Genomic DNA, 19,726 nt, shown 5'->3' with positions numbered 1-19,726 from the left:
AATAATTGAAATGCAATAAAAAAGGGGTAGGATTAAATGAGCGTAGCTTCTTTAAATGTTAAGAAAATGTAAAAATGTGATGTATCATTTTAAAACTGTATTTATGTATCATTTTAAAACTGTTTACTGTATATGTTCAAATAGTTAGTATATACACTACAGTCCAAAAGTTTGGACACACCTCATTCAATGTGTTCTCTTTATTTTCATGACTATTTACATTGTTGATTGTCACTGAAGGCATGAAAACTATGAATGGACACATGTGGAGTTATGTACTTAACAAAAAAAGGTGAAATAACTGAAAACATGTTTTTTATTCTTGTTTCTTCAAAATAGGGCTGCAAACGCCTCCCCGAAGTTTCACAGCAGAAAAAGTCTGGAGTTAAACGTTTTTTGAGCTCAAAAATTATGACTACAGTGGTTAAACACTATTTTTATTTGCACTTAAATTTCATTGACTGTTTATTTAGGAAACATATCCATTATAAATTAAATATATTTGTTTTAGCACAACAAAATTATATTAATATTTATTTTTTGTCAGTTATTTATGAGTCCCTTCTTATGCAGTCTATTTGATTAGTGTTTTCTAATCAGCCTGAAGTAAGTCTGAGACTTATGTGTTAAATAAACAATGTTCTTTGTGCTTAACACATGGTTTCATATCATTTGACAAGGTTGGAAACTGTAAATAGGTTATAGATAATTATTAGGGCTGTCAAACGATTAAATTATTTAATCGCGATTTAATGCATTTTGTTCATAGTTAAGTGAAAATTAATCGTGATAATCGCACGTAGGTATAATTTTTCATCATTAAAAAGTGTACCCTAGACAGATCGTTTAAAATGAATTGTGATCCTGTAATGCAAATAGAATTGATAAACAGTCACAGCAAACCAAACCAAACCAAATAAAAGCCCAGTTCGGCACAGTTGGTACAGGTGTGCAAGTTAAGTCTTCCCCGTGCAGGGATGGGGACGAGAGCTGGTGGGATTAGGATCCGTTGCTCCAGAGCATCATCAGAGGTCAGGAGCTGTTCTTTAGTCTGTTGTGGTGTTCGTTGGCGCCTCTCAGGTCTTTTGCTTAAAAGAAGTAGGTCAATTGAAGGAGATTTATTAAAAACGTTCATATTTGTCAGCATCACCTAAAGGGTACGCTGCGTGTGATTCATATGGTGGAGGGAGGTCCAGAGGTTGAGTTGTTGTTGTTAAACACCAGGGTGTTTGACTCCAGGTTGGTTGGTTTGAGTTCCCAAATGCTTCAAATCCAAAGGCAGCTGCGGGACCTGGTGGTTGTTTAATGTCAGGAACATCCAAGGCGGGTAAGACGACGATTGGAAGTTTGATCTTTGGGTTGATTGCATATTTGATATCCAGAATGATCTATAAAAAACAGAACTGTATTAGTTCCTCTAGTCGTGGATCTAAGCAGTCTGTGTGGTTTACCTTCAGCCTGTATTCCAGCTTGATGATGCCGCAATTCAAAATGGACGACGGCAGCTCTCTGGGGATGGTTATCACCATTTTTACCGTCTCTTTGCTGTACGCGTTGATCGACTCCGCTTTTTCCTCAAGAATATCCATGGTGGAATGTTTCCTTTCACCCTGGGCAAAGAAGCTCTTCTTTTTGTACAACACCATTTTGGGCTTCACCGCACGAGACGATTGGTTATGGACTACAACTTTGACCCGGAGATCTTCACGTGCAAGGAGGCACAACACACAAAAATCACACGTGTCGTTGCCCATATTGTTAAATGCCAGGCTTTTATGAGATAAATAAATGAGACAGAAATGCATTCAGAGCTTTTTCCAAATTTTATTTCAACTATAACCTCTATAACTTCATTGAAAACAAACTGTAATTGTTAGGCTTTACATTACAGCAGTGTTTCTCAAATAGGGCAGCGGGGTCCGTCAGCTTGACTGTCTTGACTCTTTTAAAAAACTATGAAAACTTCGCTTTTTAGTAAAGTTTTTAGATAATCAACCTTTTAACTAGATTTTTTTAATACACTTTTTAGCCTTTTTATGATGCTGCCCCTGTCTTTTTATTAATGTATTGTTGTTTTAATCCACCTATGTTTTGTACAGCACTTTATAAATAAAATATACTCACTTTACAAATATAATTTACTTACTTAACTATTATCAAGAAGTACAAACAAAGTGGAACAAAAGAGTAAATAGAAGTATAGTGACAAGTGAAAGTTAAAATGTTGACACTGAAGACTAGGGATGTACAAGATATTTTTTTTCTAGCTAACACCAATAACCGATTAACTTACTTATATCTATTGTTTTTTAAAATATAAATACAACTAGTTTGTGTACCCCTTTCTTTGCAGCTGTCTTTGGAGCAGCTTCTTTAGCAGCAGGCATCTTTGGAAGCTTTCAAAACAGCATCATAGCGATGCTGTAGGGTTGTTTTACCGGTACCAAAATGTATTTTGATACTTTTCGATACCTTTCAATACTTTTCTAAATAAAGGGCACAACAAAAAATGGCATTATTGGCTTTAATTTAACAAAAAAATCTTAGGGTACATTAAACATATGTTTATTATTGCAATCGAAGAACAATTTTGTCCTTAAATAAAATAGTGAACATACTAGACAACTTGTCTTTTTGTAGTAAGTAAACAAACAAGGGCTCCTAATTGTCTGCTGACGTATGCAGTAACAAATTGTGTCATTTATCATTCTATTATTTTGTCAAAATTATAAAGGACAAACTGTAAAAATGTATTATTAATCAACTTGTTCATCTGCTGTTAATATCTGCTTATTTTCTGTTTTAACATGTTCTATCTACACTTCTTTTAAAATGTAATAATCACTTATTCTTCTGTTATTTGATACTTTGCATTAGTCTTGGATGATACCACAAATTTAGATATCGATCCGATACCACGTAGTTACAGGATTGTACATTGGTCATATTCAAAGTCCTCATGTGTCCAGGGACGTATTTCCTGAGTTTATAAACATAATATACATTTTTAAAAAAGGGAAACATTTTTTGTGACGATAAAAAATATCGATGTAATCATAGTAGTATCGACTAGATACACTCTTGTACTTGGTATCATTACAGTGGATGTCAGGTGTAGATCCACCAATGGCATTTGTTTACATTCAGGCGCGCTAGCTTTTGTTAGCGGTGACGCAGCTGAGCTATTGTATCCTCCTATGTGTGTAGTGAAGCATGTTTAGCTATTCCTCATCCTGCAGGGATGATACTTGTAAGAAACTCACTTTATTCGTCGCCATGGAGGCAAGGATTAGTGATTTAGAAGTAGCTAAAACACTGCCGACTGCGGATGGATGTTAGCCGCTAGGTCGCTAGCCATGTCTTAAAGCAGTGGTCCCCAACCTTTTTGTAGCTGCGGACCGGTCAACGCTTGAAAATGTGTCCCACGGACCGGGGGACGGGGGGGTGGAGGGTGAAATTTAAAAAAATATTTTTTTTTAAATTTATTTATTTATTTTTTCATTAAGAAATACAATCATGTGTGCTTACGGACGGTATCCCTGCAGACTGTATTGATCTATATTCATATATAATGTATATATTGTGTTTTTTATGTTGATTTAATAAAAATAAAAAAAAACATTTTTTATTTTTTTATTTTATTTCTTGTGCGGCCCTGTACCAATCCAGTGGTTGGGGACCACTGTCTTAAAGCACCTCTTCCTGAGGGTGTTACAGTGTTATAACTTCACCTTTATCGTTAGTTTTTAGTTGGTTTTTTTCATTTTCTGTCTACACACTGTCTGCTTGTAAGTACTCCGTGTGTGTGCGCTGCCGAACATGCTCCTCTGCTTGTAAAACCAGCAATGTCACGACGTGACGACGTGCCGTCATGCCCGGGAACCGGTACTTTTCAAACAGAGTATAGTACCGTTTTTGATTCATTAGTACCGCGATACTATACTAGTACCGGTATACCGTACAACCCTACGATGTTGGCTTTTCAGATAAGGTTGAATGTGTTGATGCGTGATGTTTTTTTTCCCCTCGTCGCAAAATATTTGGTGAAAATAGTACATAAAGTGTTTTCATCTGAAACAATGAAGAAGTGTCACACAATCGACGTCATGTTTGTTTACAGCAGTGCTTCTCAAATATTTCTGTTACGCCCCCTTTAGGGAGAATAAAAATGTGCTCACTGTAACGTACCAACATCACAGTATAGGTACTCTCACATAATTGGAACATTTTGTTATTTTTGTTAATGTTATCTGATTTATCTGTTTTATGTCATAACTCCTCATAGCGGCACAATTCTCATCTGTCCGATATTCATCATGCACCCCTAATACAAACCCAAAGCTGACATGCAGGCTGTGTTTCATTCTTTAAAAAGAGAAAAAAAATCAGTTTTTGCTGGCTTTGAAAATCATGTATAGCAAAATGACACCCCGATCCACAGATTTTTCAGAGTGCGCCCTCTAGTTTTCATGTTAGAGCAATACTCATGCCTGCAGCTAGGTGGTGGCAGTACTCCATCAGGCTCCCTGTTCTACCTAGTTGAAGTGGTAAGTGCACAGGAACATGTGTACAATGTAGTCGTCATTAAAGACATATCCTTGATTACTTGAATTTAAAGAATGTAACTCACACAGTGTGTTGTACAAAATAATGATTAAATATTATTAAGTTGTCAATAGTACCGTATTTTCTGGACTATAGAGCACACCGGTACATAAACCACACCGCACTGAGCCTAGTCTATAAAATCCGCTACACCTCCCTGATACCGAAGTACATGTCAAACTACTTCCATAACGTAAATGACCGCCATAACCACAACACCAGGGGGAGCTCCACAAACTACCTCAAACCCAGATTCCGATCTAACAAAGGTCTTAACTCATTCTCCTTCCATGCCACATCAATTTGGAATGCACTCCCAACAGGTGTAAAAGAAAGTGCATCTCTATCCTCCTTCAAAACCGCACTAAAAGAACACCTCCAGGCAACTACAACCCTATACCCTCCCCCCACCACATCATGTAAATAATCAAATGTAAATAATCAAATGTATATACTTGTTCTTATGCTTTCTGAGCTCGCTATGTTCACTGCTCGCTGTACATATCCTACCAAGTCAGACCTACACTGTTTCAATGTCCATTTCTCAGATGATATAATTGTTGATGACTGAAGTGCTGATATCAACCAAAATTAAACCCCCGCCCCAACTCCCTCCACATCCCACACCCCGGATTGTAAATAATGTAAATAATTAAATGTATATACTCTGATGATTAACTTGTGTGATGACTGTATTATGCTGATAGTATATATTTGTACCATGAATTGATTAACGTGGACCCCGACTTAAACAAGTTGAAAAACGTATTCGGGTGTTACCATTTAGTGGTCAATTGTACGGAGTATGTACTGTACTGTGCAATCTACTAATAAAAGTCTCAATCAATCAATCAATCAATCATAAACCCATTGAATTTTGAAAGAAAAACATGTTTCTAAACTGTAAGTGTCATTGAAACTGTCACAGTCCCTGCAGTGTCTTGTGTGTGTGTGTGTTGTCTGTCTGGGTGTGGTCATGTGTGGGCGGAGTTTGGGTTCCTGGCTTCCCAGTCTGGCACACCTGGCGCTGGTCAGCCTACTCACCTGCCTGCCATCAGCTAATCACCTCCACTCCACAAAAGCCCTGGCCTCCTCACACGACGCTGCCAGATCGTTTCACAGCTCTCCATGTGGTAACGCTTCTCGACAGTTCTAGTAGTCTTGATGATCTTGTTGATCTTTTGTTTGTGCCTTTTACTCCTGGTATCTTGTTCCTCGACTCACCATTGTTTCCTCTGCCTCCAGTGCCTACCTCCTCTAAGCCTGCCTGCCTGCCAGACACCTCCACTCCAGTTGACGACGCCTTTCCCTAATCCCTCATTTGCCCAAATTAAACCCTTTGGATTTTTAATCTGCCTGTCTTGTCTGCTTTTGGGTCCGCCATCTTGTTAAATCGTGACAGAACGATCTGGCCAGAATGGACCCAGCAGACTTGGAAAAGGTCAAGGAGGTCATCAGCAACCAAAGCCGGCATCTGGACAACAGGCCGGTCAGCAACTTTTGAGACTCTGCCAAGGTCGACGTTCTGTGAGAGAGTTCGCCAGCGAGTTTCGTTCCTTGGCCGTGGAGTCTGGTTGGAATGACCAAGCGCTGCTCACCGCCTTCCAGAGTGGGCTCAACCGGACCATTGGCAGGGAGATCGCACTAAGGCAAGAGCTTGATTCCCTAGATGAGGCTATTACCACCGCCATCAAGATTTCAGACCAAATAGCCCAGTGGCAAGGTGAGACTGTTCCCTCCGTGTTGACTACCCCTTTTTCCGACCATAATTTTCTGCCATATGCACCCCGACATCCTGTACCCCTAGCCCTGCCCTCCGGGTCTCCAGGGGAGGAGCCCATGCAACTACGGCGGACCCGTCTCTCCACTGACGAGCGCCTCCGACGGATTAGGTCGGGGGTGTGCTTCTACTGTGGACAACCTGGTCATCTTCGTGCCTCCTGCCCTATTCGGCCAAAAGGAGGTTCACTAGTAGCAGTGGGGGTTCTGGTGAGCCAAAGAGTCTCTTCCCCTGAATCCCGGGATCGCATGCAATTCTCCGCCACTCTTCAATGGCACTCTCAGTCTGTGCCGTTGCTCGCCCTGGTTGACTCAGGGGCAGATGAGAATTTCATCGATTTAGCTGTTGTCTCCCAGGCAGGCATTCCCCTTGAGCCTCTACCCGCTCCTCTGAAAGCCAACGCCCTCACAGGTAGCCTTCTTGCTCGAGTATCCCATCGCACCGTGCCAGTCCACCTCATTGTGTCCGGTAATCATCACGACTGACTGTGTGTGTTTGGTCTGAGCTGATCTCAACCAGTTTTGTCTATAATTTCGTATTTTAGACATATACAACTTTTATTCAAAGTACCAATTGTCCACCCAGTGCTAATTTAAGTGGATATGCAAAGAAAAGACTTGGATGGTTTTTACTGTTTGAGACTCTTATTAATCTGTGCTGGTAGCTCAGCAGCAGCTACCGGCACAACCAGGCCAGGGCCTCAGTAGCAGCAGCAGCAGCTACCACCATCAGGACAGGCCAGCTGTTGTATGCATTTGCACTAGAGAGCAGCATCTAGATCTGCTAACACCACCAGGCCCAGGATACCAGCAGCTTCTACGCCTCCAGCAGCTCCAGCCTGTTCCACCAGATTAGGCCGGCTCCAGGCTTCAGCAGAGGCCCAGCAGCTCTCATCAAGCCGGCTCCAGGCTTCAGCAGAGACCCAGCAGCTATCATCAAGCCGGCTCCAGTCTTCAGCAGAGGCCCAGCAGCTATCATCAGGCCGGCTCCAGGCTTCAGCAGAGGCCCAGCAGCTATCATCAAGCCGGCTCCAGGCTTCAGCCCTCGCCCAGCAGCCATCATCAGGCCGGCTCCAGGCTTCACTAGAGGCCCAGCAGCTATCATCAAGCCGGCTCCAGGCTTCAGCCATCGCCCAGCAGCCATCATCAGGCCGGCTCCAGGCTTCACTAGAGGCCCAGCAGCTATCATCAAGCCGGCTCCAGGCTTCAGCCATCGCCCAGCAGCCATCATCAGGCCGGCTCCAGGCTTCAACAGAGGCCTAGCAGCTATCATTAACAATGGCCACCAAAAGAGACATGGAAGAACTAAAGAGATCCAATGAGGAGCTACGGAAATCAGTGGAGTTTATGGCACACCAAATGGAAGCAATGACAAGTAAGCAAGACACTTTGATGGGCATGATGAAAGATATTAAGGAACTGAAGAAGCAAAATGAAGAGAAAGACAATATGATTGTGCAACTGAAAAGTAGATTATCTGATTTAGAACAATATACTAGAATGAACGATGTCATTGTTACTGGTCTGCCAACGCGACCTGCGTCATTTGCTGCTGCAGTGAGGTCCGAGGTCCAGGGATCAGTGCCCAGGGACCAAGAATTGGACTCAGTGGAGCGGCAGGTGGTGAAGTTTCTCCAAGAAAAGGGAATTAGCATAAATAAGGAGAATATAGAAGCTTGTCACCGTTTCCCTCAGAAAGATAAAAGCAAACCGGCAACCATCATTATGAGGTTTGCAAATAGAAAATTCAAAATTAATCTTTTGCAACAAAGTAGGATGCTCAAGGGATCAAATGTTTATCTCAATGAACATTTAACCAAGAGCAATGCTGATATTGCTAAAAGAGCTCGGTACCTACGCAAAGAGGGAAAAATACAAGCAACATGGTCGTCCAACTGCAAAGTCTACATAAAGCTAAATGGTGCACCTGAGCAGGCACAAGTGCTAATGGTCAGGAGCTTAAATGATTTGGATAAATTTGCATAGTCTGTGGTTTGCTGATCTATATGTTTTTAGAGTTGACATCTATTCTGTAAATCTTTATTAACTTTAAATGTCTATCAAACTTCCCAAAAAAGGACTCAGAATTGCCCACTTGAACATCTGTAGTCTGAAAAACAAGGTAATTGAGTTGAGTAAAATAATGTTTGAAAATGATCTACATATAGTAGCAATTTCTGAAACTCATTTGGATGATTCAATTGACAATACTGAAATATTTATACAAGGTTACAATATAATTAGACTTGATAGAAACAAACACGGGGGAGGAGTAGCCTTTTATGTACAAGGCCACATTCCAATAAAGCAAAGAGGAGATCTGGACTTGACAGATGTAGAAGCAATCTGGATCCAGGTTCACTTGCCACATCTAAAGCCATTACTAATCTGCTGCTGCTATAGACCACCTTCCTCTGATGCAGCATATCTTGAAAAAATGTGTGCAATGCTTCAGAATGTTTCTGACACAGACAGAGAAATTTATTTCTTAGGAGACTTAAATATTGACTGGCTCTCAAAAAACTGCCCTATGAAAAGAAAGCTTAATGACACTGCCACTGTATGTAACCTAACTCAAATGACAAATCTACCAACCAGAATAAATATGAACAATTCAGGTGTATTGTCTTCAACTTGGATAGATCATCTTTTTACTAATTCAGTAGATAAATGCTCAAAGGTTGTTTCTGTGCCAATTGGATTTAGTGATCATAACATGATTGCTATAGCAAGAAAAGTGAAAGTCCCCAAAGTTGGACCTACAATTATGTATAAGAGACTCTACAAACATTTCTGTGATAATGCCTTTATTGAAGACGTACATAACATACAGTGGGACAGTGTATTTGAGTCAAAGCATACTGAAGCAGCTCTGCATGAATTCATGAAGTCATTTTTTTCTGTCTGTGATAAGCATGCACCCATCAAGAAGCTCACCGTCAGATCTGTCAAAGCCCCTTGGCTTGACTCTGACCTGAGAAACTTGATGAAAGATAGAGATATACGGAAAAGAGTTGCAGTAGATTCAGGTAGCTCAGAGGACTGGCTAGCATATCGCTCTTTAAGAAACAAAGTCACCAAATTAAATAAACAGAAAAAAAGGGTGTACTACCAATCTAGAATTGAAGAAATTAAACATGATGGAAAACAACTTTGGAGTACTCTCAATCAAATCATGGGTAGAGATAAAATGGGAAAAACACCAGCATTTATTGAATCAGGTGAAGGCTTTATCACCAAGCCCAAAGAAATTGCTGATTACTTCAACAATTATTTCATAAGTAAAGTTGATACTATAAGAAATGGCATGCTGCCTGTAAATTGTATTCTATCTGAGTCACTTATTAAAAATGATATCATGCAGGACAAAAAATGTAAATTTGAATTCTCAGTCACTAATGTATTGGAAATTGAAAATCTATTGTCTGAGTTGAAATCTGACAAACCTTGTGGTCATGATAATCTAGATAGTAGACTTTTAAAATTGTCAGCTGGAATAATAGCCAGTCCGATATGTTATATTTTTAACTTAAGTTTTAAAGAAGGAATCTATCCTCAAATATGGAAGGTTGCTAGAGTAACTCCTCTACCAAAAAATAGGAAAGAAGCATTCACTGGATCGAATAGTAGGTCAATTAGCATTTTACCAGTATTAGGAAAATTAATGGAAACAATTATATTTAAGCAAATTCAAAATTATTTCTCTATAAATGACATTAATTCAGACTTTCAACATGCATATAAAACTGGCCATTCAACATGCACAGCTCTCACACAATTAACAGATGACTGGCTAAAACAAATTGACGGTAAATTATTAGTTGGCACAGTGCTATTAGATTGTAGTGCTGCTTTTGATATTATTGACCACAAACTACTACTTATAAAACTGTCTGCTTATGGTTTTAAACTCTCAGCGATTAACTGGATGAAAAGCTACCTAGTCAACAGACAGCAATGTGTCATGTTCAATGGAACCCTTTCAAATATTAAAACATTATATTGTGGTATTCCCCAGGGAAGTTGCCTGGGACCTTAATTATACTCAATATTTGTAAATGATGTGTCATGTATTTTAAAGAATGGTTGCTGTGCAATTTACGCAGATGACACAACAATATATGCTTATGCTGATAATTGCACAGACCTGAGCAGTATACTACAAGACAAGGTTATGCAGATTTCTAAATGGGTTACAGAAAATAAGATGAAACTTAATATTTCCAAAACAAAATGTCTTGTTATTTGCTCAAAACATGCTCATAGAAAAGAACGCATATTGAATGTTTCTTTGAACGGAGTTCATATTGAACAAGTTAAAGAAGCCAGGTTGCTGGGAGTTACAATAGATGAAAGACTATCTTGGGCCACTCACATTAATAACATAGTAAAAAAAAATGAGCAGAAGCATCTCAATCATAAGAAGAAGTGCCTATTTTTTAACTAACACAACTACGAAACAAGTTATACAATCCCTTGTATTGTCACATATTGACTACTGCCCAGCAATTTGGTCCAATGCATCTAAACAAGAACTCAATAAAATCCAGCTTACCCAAAACAGAGCTGCCAGACTAGCTCTCCATTGCTCATTTAGGACCGGCGTTGAGATCATGCATAATGAATTGTCATGGATGAGAGTTGGTGAAAGACTAGCGTGTAGTTTGATTCTATTTTTAAAAACAATCTATACATACCATAAACCTTCATATCTGTATTCTCAGCTGTTGCTTGCTAGTGAAAGTCACAACTATGGTACCAGGTTAGCCCTAAGAGGTGCTTTCACCCGTCTTAAACCCAAAAGTGATGTTTTGAAAAAGACTGTAATGTATAGGGCAATCACTTACTGGAATCGACTTCCACAATATTTGGTATCAATCACCAGCAGAGTGGGTTTTAAGAATAGACTAAGAGGAGAAGTATTGCGGAAAGAGATTATTCTAGATTGTACCTAATGTCATGACTGTTTTTATTGACTATTTTATTGATTATGGGACAAGCAGTAGAAAATGGTGGAGGGAACTTTTTTCGTCACTTATTGTTTGTCTTTGGTACACTAATGTATATATTTTAGGCCATTGGTTCTTTGTTTAATTTTTTTTTTTGCAAAAATATATATATATCTATTTTTATATTGCTCTTTTTATCTTTGTTATGAACAATATTATGTAAACTCGAAGTTATTATTTTTTTTTTGGTTCTTTGTTGTTGCTATTTTTGTATTACAACATTTTATTATTTGATCATGTTGTACTGCATTTTAATCTTTTGTTTTGTGATTGTGTGATGTTTTTGCCTGGACCCCAAGAAGAATAGTCTCCACTGCGGTGTAGACTAATGGGGATCCTTAATAAAATAAACTAACTAAACGAGCAGATCCAATTCTATGTCATAACCTCACCTCTTGCACCCATCGTCCTTGGCCAACCTTGGTTACGGCTCCACAACTCCCATATCGACTGGACAGCACGTAAGGTAATGAGCTGGAGCTCCTACTGCCTCTCTACATGCCTGCGCTCTGCTCGTTCCCCATCGGAGGGCACCAGCTCCCCCGTCATGTTTGACCCTCCTGATCTGTCGAGAGTTCCTGCTGTTTACCATGATCTCAGAGAGGTATTCAGCAAACAGCATGCCCTGTCACTTCCACCTCACCGGCCCTATGATTGTGCCATCAACCTGATTTCTGGAGCGCCACTGCCGGCAAGTCGCCTATACAACCTGTCACGTCCTGAGAGAGAGAGCATGGAGAAGTATATTCAGGAATCCCTGGCAGCTGGCATTATCCGTCCTTCCTCCTCCCCAGTAGGTGCAGGATTCTTCTTTGTCGGTAAGAAGGATGGATCACTCCGCCCCTGTATAGACTATCGTGGATTAAATGACATTACCATAAAAAACAAATATCCATTGCCATTGATTGCATTTGCTTTTGAGCCCCTTCAGGGAGCTACTATTTTCTCCGAGCTAGATCTATGTAATGCATATCATTTGATCCGTATCAGAGCCGGTGATGAGTGGAAAACTGCATTTAAGACCCCACTTGGACATTTTGAGTATCTGGTCATGCCCTTTGGGTTAACTAATTCACCCGCAGTATTTCAAGCCCTTGTAAACGATGTACTTCGTGACCTTTTAAACCGCTGTGTGTTCGTTTACCTAGATGACATCCTGATCTTCTCCCGCAACAAGGAGGCGCACGTTGAGCATGTCAGGCAGGTGATTCAACGTCTCCTGGAGAACAGGCTCTACTGCAAAGCTGAAAAATGTGAGTTCCATGTCACCTCTACATCATTCCTGGGGCTGATAATTGGGAGTGGCCAGGTGAAAGCAGACCCTGCGAAGGTGCGCGCAGTGGAGGAATGGCCTCAACCTACTACGTTGAAGGAGCTCCAGCGATTTTTGGGTTTTGCCAACTTCTACCGCCGTTTCATCAGAAACTACAGCCAGGTAGCTGCACCCCTCACAAGGCTGACGTCCACATCCACTTGATTCACTTGGACTACAGAGGCTGGAGCTGCTTTCAGGGAATTGAAGAGACGTTTCACCACGGCCCCGGTCCTCATTCATCCGGATCGTTCTCGACAAATTATTGTGGAGGTGGACGCCTCAGACTCAGTGGTGGGGGCCGTCCTGTCCCTGTGCTTTCTTCTCCCACCGCCTGGAACCTGCTGAGCGCAACTCCGACGTGGGGAATCGGGAACTGCTCGCTATCAAGCTCGCCCTGGAGGAGTGGAGGCATTGGCTGGAGGGGGCAGAACACCCGTTCATCGTATGGACAGATCACAAGAACCTCGCCTATATTCAATCGGCCAAATGCCTCAACTCCCGTCAAGCCCGGTGGGCGCTGTTCTTTGGTCGGTTCCGGTTCACCTTAACCTACCGCCCAGGTTCTCACAACATTAAACCAGATGCCCTCTCACGCCAGTACTCTCCTGAAATTTCTTACAGTCCTGACCCTATCCTTCCCTCCTCCTGTGTGGTGGCTGCGGTGACATGGGAGATCGAATCGCTGGTTTGGAGAGCTCAGCAGACTCAAGCAGACCAAGGTAATTGCCCAGCTAACAGACTTTTTGTACCTGATTCTGTCCGCTCTGATGTCCTCCTTTGGGCCCACACATCTCGCTTTGCATGCCACCCCGGAATCAACCGCACCTTGTCCCTCAAGCGGCACTTCTGGTGGCCTACCATGACCGCAGACACTAGGGCCTTCGTATCTGCCTGCACGGTGTGTGCACGTGGAAAATCTTCTAACCAGCCGCCTGCAGGTCTCCTCCGTCCCTTGCCGGTTCCTGGTCGCCCATGGTCCCACATCGCCTTGGACTTTGTGACGGGGCTCACTGAGTCTCAAGGCAATACAGTAATACTTACCATCGTGGACAGATTTTCTAAGGCAGTTCATTTTGTGGCTCTCCCCAAACTACCCTCAGCCCTTGAAACTGCTGACCTCATGGTGAACCATGTGTTCCGGCTCCATGGCATACCTCTGGACATCGTTTCGGACCGGGGACCCCAATTCATCTCCCAGGTGTGGAAGGCTTTCTGTCATGCCCTTGGAGCCAAAGTAAGCTTGTCATCTGGTTACCATCCCCAGACTAACGGGCAAACAGAACGGGCAAATCAGGACCTGGAAGCTACCCTCAGGTGTGTCGCTGCCAAGAATCCCTCCACCTGGAGCACCCACCTTGCATGGATCGAATATTCCCACAATTCCCTGTCTTCCGCTGCCACAGGTGTGTCACCGTTTGAAGGTTCTCTGGGTTACCAACCACCACTATTTCCAGCCGAAGAGGCCGACATCGCTGTTCCGTCTGTCCAGAGTCACCTGCGGCGTTGTCGGAAAGTGTGGAGGGATGCGCGGGCTGCCCTGCTCAGCTCAGTGGAACGAAACCGGCGCTTTGCTGACCGCCACCGGACTCCTGCCCCGGAATACCAGGCAGGCCAACATGTGTGGCTGTCCTCTAAAGACCTTCCCTTGAAAACGGAATCCAGGAAGCTGTCACCCCGTTTTGTCGGTCCCTATGAAATCCTTGCCATCGTCAACCCAACTGCTATCAAGCTAATGTTGCCCCCTCACCTGAAGATCAATCCCGTCTTCCACGTCTCTCAGGTGAAACCAGTTGTGACCAGTCCGCTTTCCCCTCCAGATGTCCCTCCCCCACCCCCCCTTGTCATCGATGACCACCCTGCATATATCGTCCGGCGGCTGCTGGACTCACGGCGCCGTGGTAGGGGGTTCCAGTACCTGGTGGACTGGGCAGGCTATGGTCCTGAGGAGCGGTGCTGGATTCCACGACGGTTCATACTGGATCCATCCCTCATCTCGGAATTCCACGTGACCACCCTGACAAGCCTGGTGGATCGCCTGGGGGCGTTCCGTGAGGGGGAGGTACTGTCACAGTCCCTGCAGTGTCGCGTGTGTGTGTTGTCTGTCTGGGTGTGGTCATGTGTGGGCGGAGTTTGGGTTCCTGGCTTCCCAGTCTGGCACACCTGGCGCTGATCAGCCTACTCACCTGCCTGCCATCAGCTAATCACCTCCACTCCACAAAAGCCCTGGCCTCCTCACACGACGCTGCCAGATCGTTTCACAGCTCTCCATGTGGTAACGCTTCTCGCCAGTTCTAGTAGTCTTGATGATCTTGTTGATCTTTTGTTTGTGCCTTTTACTCCTGGTATCTTGTTCCTCGACTCACCATTGTTTCCTCTGCCTCCAGTGCCTACCTCCTCTAAGCCTGCCTGCCTGCCAGACACCTCCACTCCAGTTGACGACGCCTTTCCCTAATCCCTCATTTGCCCAAATTAAACCCTTTGGACTTTTAATCTGCCTGTCTTGTCTGCTTTTGGGTCCGCCATCTTGTTAAATCATGACAGAAACTTACACTTAATATTTTTGTTTTAAGGGTTAATATTTTTAGTTGAAAATTATTACGGTTGTGAATTCATGTTACATTTTTTGTAAATAAGACACATTTTGTTTACTATAAAAAGGGCAATTTAATTCCTTTTGTTACACCGCTATTCTCGCGAGGTTTTGGTTTAGTATTAGAGGTTGCGAGACCTGCATTCGCCCAGACATGCAAAAGACTTTGAGCGAGCCATCGGCAGCAGCAAGAACATTTAGCTAGCTGAACAAGGTATTTTGTCATATTGTGTCAAATTGTTCTGTATATTTATAAAGTACATTGGTTTAATTATTGTACGCTCATTTAGTATGCACAAGACTGAAATATTTGCTGCCCAAGAACCTCCGAAGTGGCAGGCGGCCACAAGGTTGCTATTTTGTTTAGCACTTTATTTGCCTGTGACTGAACTGTCTAAAGCATTGTATTTCATGTTTTGTCCTGTAGTTTTCACGGCATAAACCCAAGTAAAGAGCCCGTCTTCAAGAAGCCGTGCCTGTGTTGTCATTTTGGAGCCACATAAACTGTGAATTAGCCGAATCGGACCATAAGCCGCAGATATATAAGTTGTGAAAGGAGTTATTTACACAGAAAGATTTTGTTAATGTTTATTTACATACCTTAATTGTTTCCAAACGGTGCCTGTTACACGGCAGTAAAATGGCTGATCAAACAAAACAGAAAAGTCATGGTTATGGACCCACTAGATCAGCTAAACAGACTCAATAACTCCGCGGTGACGTTCTTGTGAATTTACTGTGGAATTTGTGAAACTGAAACGATACAAAAATAATGCCATCATGAGTTAATAACCCAGACGCTTGTAAACCTGTTAGCATATTAGCTAATGCTAACGATCCTAACTTCATTACATTATGAGAGCACGTACAAATATGCATGAAAACACTACAATCCAACACGTATGAATTGTTTCGGTTGTATTGTAAAACTTACAAACGCTGTGGATGACTAGTAGACGGAAGGGCACTTGTACTTCCGGTTCAAGGCACTAAACAGAAGGAAGTACTGCAGACGTGCAACTCGCAGCACCTGCAGTGAGCAAACTCGTCCAAAAGATGGCGACATAGCACAAACAATAACATACCTTTTCAGACTGCGTGTCTGTGTTTTTGTAAACTATTTGGTGAATACAAAACGTTATGCACCGTTTTATAAGCGGCAGGGTTCAAAGTGTAGGAAAAAGCGGCTTATAGTCCAAAAAATACAGTAATTCACCAACGGGGGTCGCAAAAATTTCCGAAAATAATTGAGAAGCACTGTACTTCATTTTGGAAGCTGATTACCAATAACAAATAAAATTAATATGAATATTTTTCTAGTAAATTGTGTTATGAATTTGTTTTCTGATTTGAACATTTCATAAAAGGGGACCTATTATGCCTTTCGAGCATGAGATTAGCAATATCACAAACAAAAAGCAGAGATTTCCTTCATTTTGCGCGGCATGTCTTTCGAAAGTGATGCCTTGTAAGTGAAGGAAACGTTTAAGGTTTCCGTGACGTAAGCGACAATAGTGATAACAGCAGTGATGGAAAAGTACAACTATGTTGAAATGTGTTGATCACCCGTGATGTGAGGCTGTGATGACATCAAACATGTGACAAGACAAAATCCAAAGCTGTGCCAGAAATGTTGTGTAATTGCTATGCACCCAAATTACACCCGGTGTATGCCTGAGAGTGGAATTTTTTTTAAACAGTTAAGAAAATTGCCTTTTGTGGGGAATTTTGTGCCCTAAAGAATACATCTTTCCCATATCTGAGCTTTCTAAATAGTGAAAAACTGCTAGTACGTGGCAGGTAATCGGGATCCATCCATTCTGCCTACAAAGGGCTCTAAAAAAAACCTCCAACAACGCTCTATTTACATGCTGTGACCTGCATACTAACAAAGCTACAGCAAATAACGACATTGTTATTGTAAGCGCTAACACAGAGGAACTACTTTTCTGGCAGCTCCTCTGACCATGAGCTAGTAGCCATCTACAAGCTAGCTTAAGCTGCTAAAAACGTTGGTTGCGACCCGACATGAAATAAAGAACAAAAAGGAGCATGAGATGCTTCTGCTGCTGCTGTGTTGCATTTGAGTTCGGAAAAGTCCATGCCAGATTATAAATCATGCATCTCACCTGTGTAGTGGAAGGTTACGGCACCAAACTGGGAAGTTGCTGAAATTCCACACGCTACCAAACTTGATACTCTTTTAACTTGGCTCCTCACAAAAGGAACGCAGCATTGAGATATTGCTGGGAATATTTTTAATCTGAGTAGTGAGGAGTATTCTGAAGTAAGCCAAGAAGTTACGGTGATGCTTAAAATGACCAAAATACTGTAAATATTACATGTTTTCATGAATGCCACAACATTATATACAGACTTACAGCATGTATATAAAATGGTGTTGGAGGTTTCTGGGTGCTTTTAAAAGGCTTTATAAGCGGAATAGATCACTTTCCCATTACCGGCATTGTTAGCCACCTCTTGCTAGCAGTTTTTCACTATTTAGAACGCACAGAAAAGGGAAACAAATGATGTCGGCATGTTTTTTTTGGTATATTTTTCAATTGGATTGTTCACGTTGCAGTTCACAATAAAACCTGCCCAGCAGGCACAAGGCATTGATGCAATGTTAATTATATATACAGTACAGGCCAAAAGTTTGGACACACCTTCTCATTCAATGCGTTTTCTTTATTTTCATGACTATTTACATTGTAGATTGTCACTGAAGGCATCAAAACTATGAATGAACACATGTGGAGTTATAAAATAATATTGAATATATATATGTTTTCAGTTATTTCACCTTTTTTTGTTAAGTACATAACTCCACATATGTTCATTCATAGTTTTGATGCCTTCAGTGACAATCTACAATGTAAATAGTCATGAAAATAAAGAAATGAGATGGTGTGTCCAAACTTTTGGCCTGTACTGATCATGTCCTTCAAAACTGACGTCGCAAATTAGTTGTATTTGTAAATTGAGACAACGTTGATGTCTTACGTTGGATCCACGTTGTTGGTTGGGAAATGACCAAATTTCAATGGTCAAATCAACATCAGAACCCAACATTGATTAAACGTCATCAAAAAGCATGTTCTTTCAACGTTATGTTTGAGTTGCTCAAAATCAAGACCTAATTCAGCAAGTTCTCAACGTTGTTTTAATGACTTTTAAAAGTTTGCAAAAATATCACCACCTCGCTGGTATCCCATTCTGCTTGTGTAAACATACATTGTGACATTTCCGGAGCCAAAGACGCTGAGACTTTTATCAGTGCACTCATGCTGAGGTTCCTGAGAGACAAAACGATTAAATGAGGATTATATTCATGAATTCATCTAAACAGACTTCTCACCATGAGTCCGTGTATATCCATGTCAGCTTTAGAGACAAAGGTAAAGTGGACTTTAGCTTCCTTTGTCAGTTTCATTGACTGTTTGAGCTCTGCCTTAACCTTATGAACAATTCTACCGGTCCCTGACTTGAAGGAAGACGGCATTTTTCTGCAACGTACAAAAGCAGGTTCATGATCCGTCAGCAACATCCAGAAGACAAAATGCATACCTGTCAGGGACCTTGAAGGTAAAAGGCAACGCATGTTGTCCTTTGGGAAATGTTTCATTACCTGGATGTATAATTAAAGCATCTTAATCAAAGCTGGGAACAAAGATGAAAAAAGAGCTAATTCGATACATTACCATATTTCAAAATGCGTTGTTTGATTTCATAATATTTCTCATCAGACCAGTAGTAACGGTTGTAATGTTGTCCATAGTGTTCAGACCAGCGAACCGTAGCCTTTCCTTTTCCAATAAAAGTTAGAGATTGGATTGTTGTGTCTTTCGAGACCTCCAAAATAATCCTTCCGGTTATGGTATCTCCATTTGTGAAGATATTCTGGCTATTGATGGAATTATATTAAATCGAAAACATTTTGATACTCATTTTCCCGAAAGAAATACGAATTATGAAAGCCTCGGATTGATCCAAACAGTAAACTACTGCCAGTTTGGAGCTCGCAGACACACTATAAACAGGCGGTGTTGATTATGCAGATAACGTAAAACCAGTTTTTCTTGTCTTTTAAAACTTTGTGAATACTAGGGATGTATACCGAGTACCAGTATTTTTTGGTATGTTAAGATTCTGGACTAATAATATATTTTTTATAAAAATCCAGCTGACCGTCGTAGTTATGACACTCTGTCACATTGACTTCATGTGCCAGTAAATGCTCCGCATTAAAAAAGACATGAGTAGGATCTGATAGTCAGTGTTGAATAATCACAAATAAGGAAGCAACACCACATAAAGTTTGTAACACAACAATATTTCTTCCTCTGAGTCCTCCAAAGTCAAGCACGCCTAAAAGAGTTAGTGTCAGTTTGAAGTGAACACTCTTTAATCACGACCGCCGCTACC

The 19,726-nt window shown here is 41.5% G+C and overlaps 1 pseudogene; it reads right to left on the bottom strand.

The window, feature by feature from the left end:
• Window positions 1-342: 342 nt before the first annotated feature.
• On the bottom strand, window positions 343-19,249 carry LOC133652324 (arrestin domain-containing protein 3-like; annotated as a pseudogene).
• Window positions 19,250-19,726: the final 477 nt, after the last annotated feature.

This window comes from Entelurus aequoreus, linkage group LG06 (assembly GCF_033978785.1).
Source record: "Entelurus aequoreus isolate RoL-2023_Sb linkage group LG06, RoL_Eaeq_v1.1, whole genome shotgun sequence".
Lineage (NCBI taxonomy): Eukaryota > Metazoa > Chordata > Actinopteri > Syngnathiformes > Syngnathidae > Entelurus > Entelurus aequoreus.
This window is presented reverse-complemented; position numbering and strand designations above follow the sequence as displayed.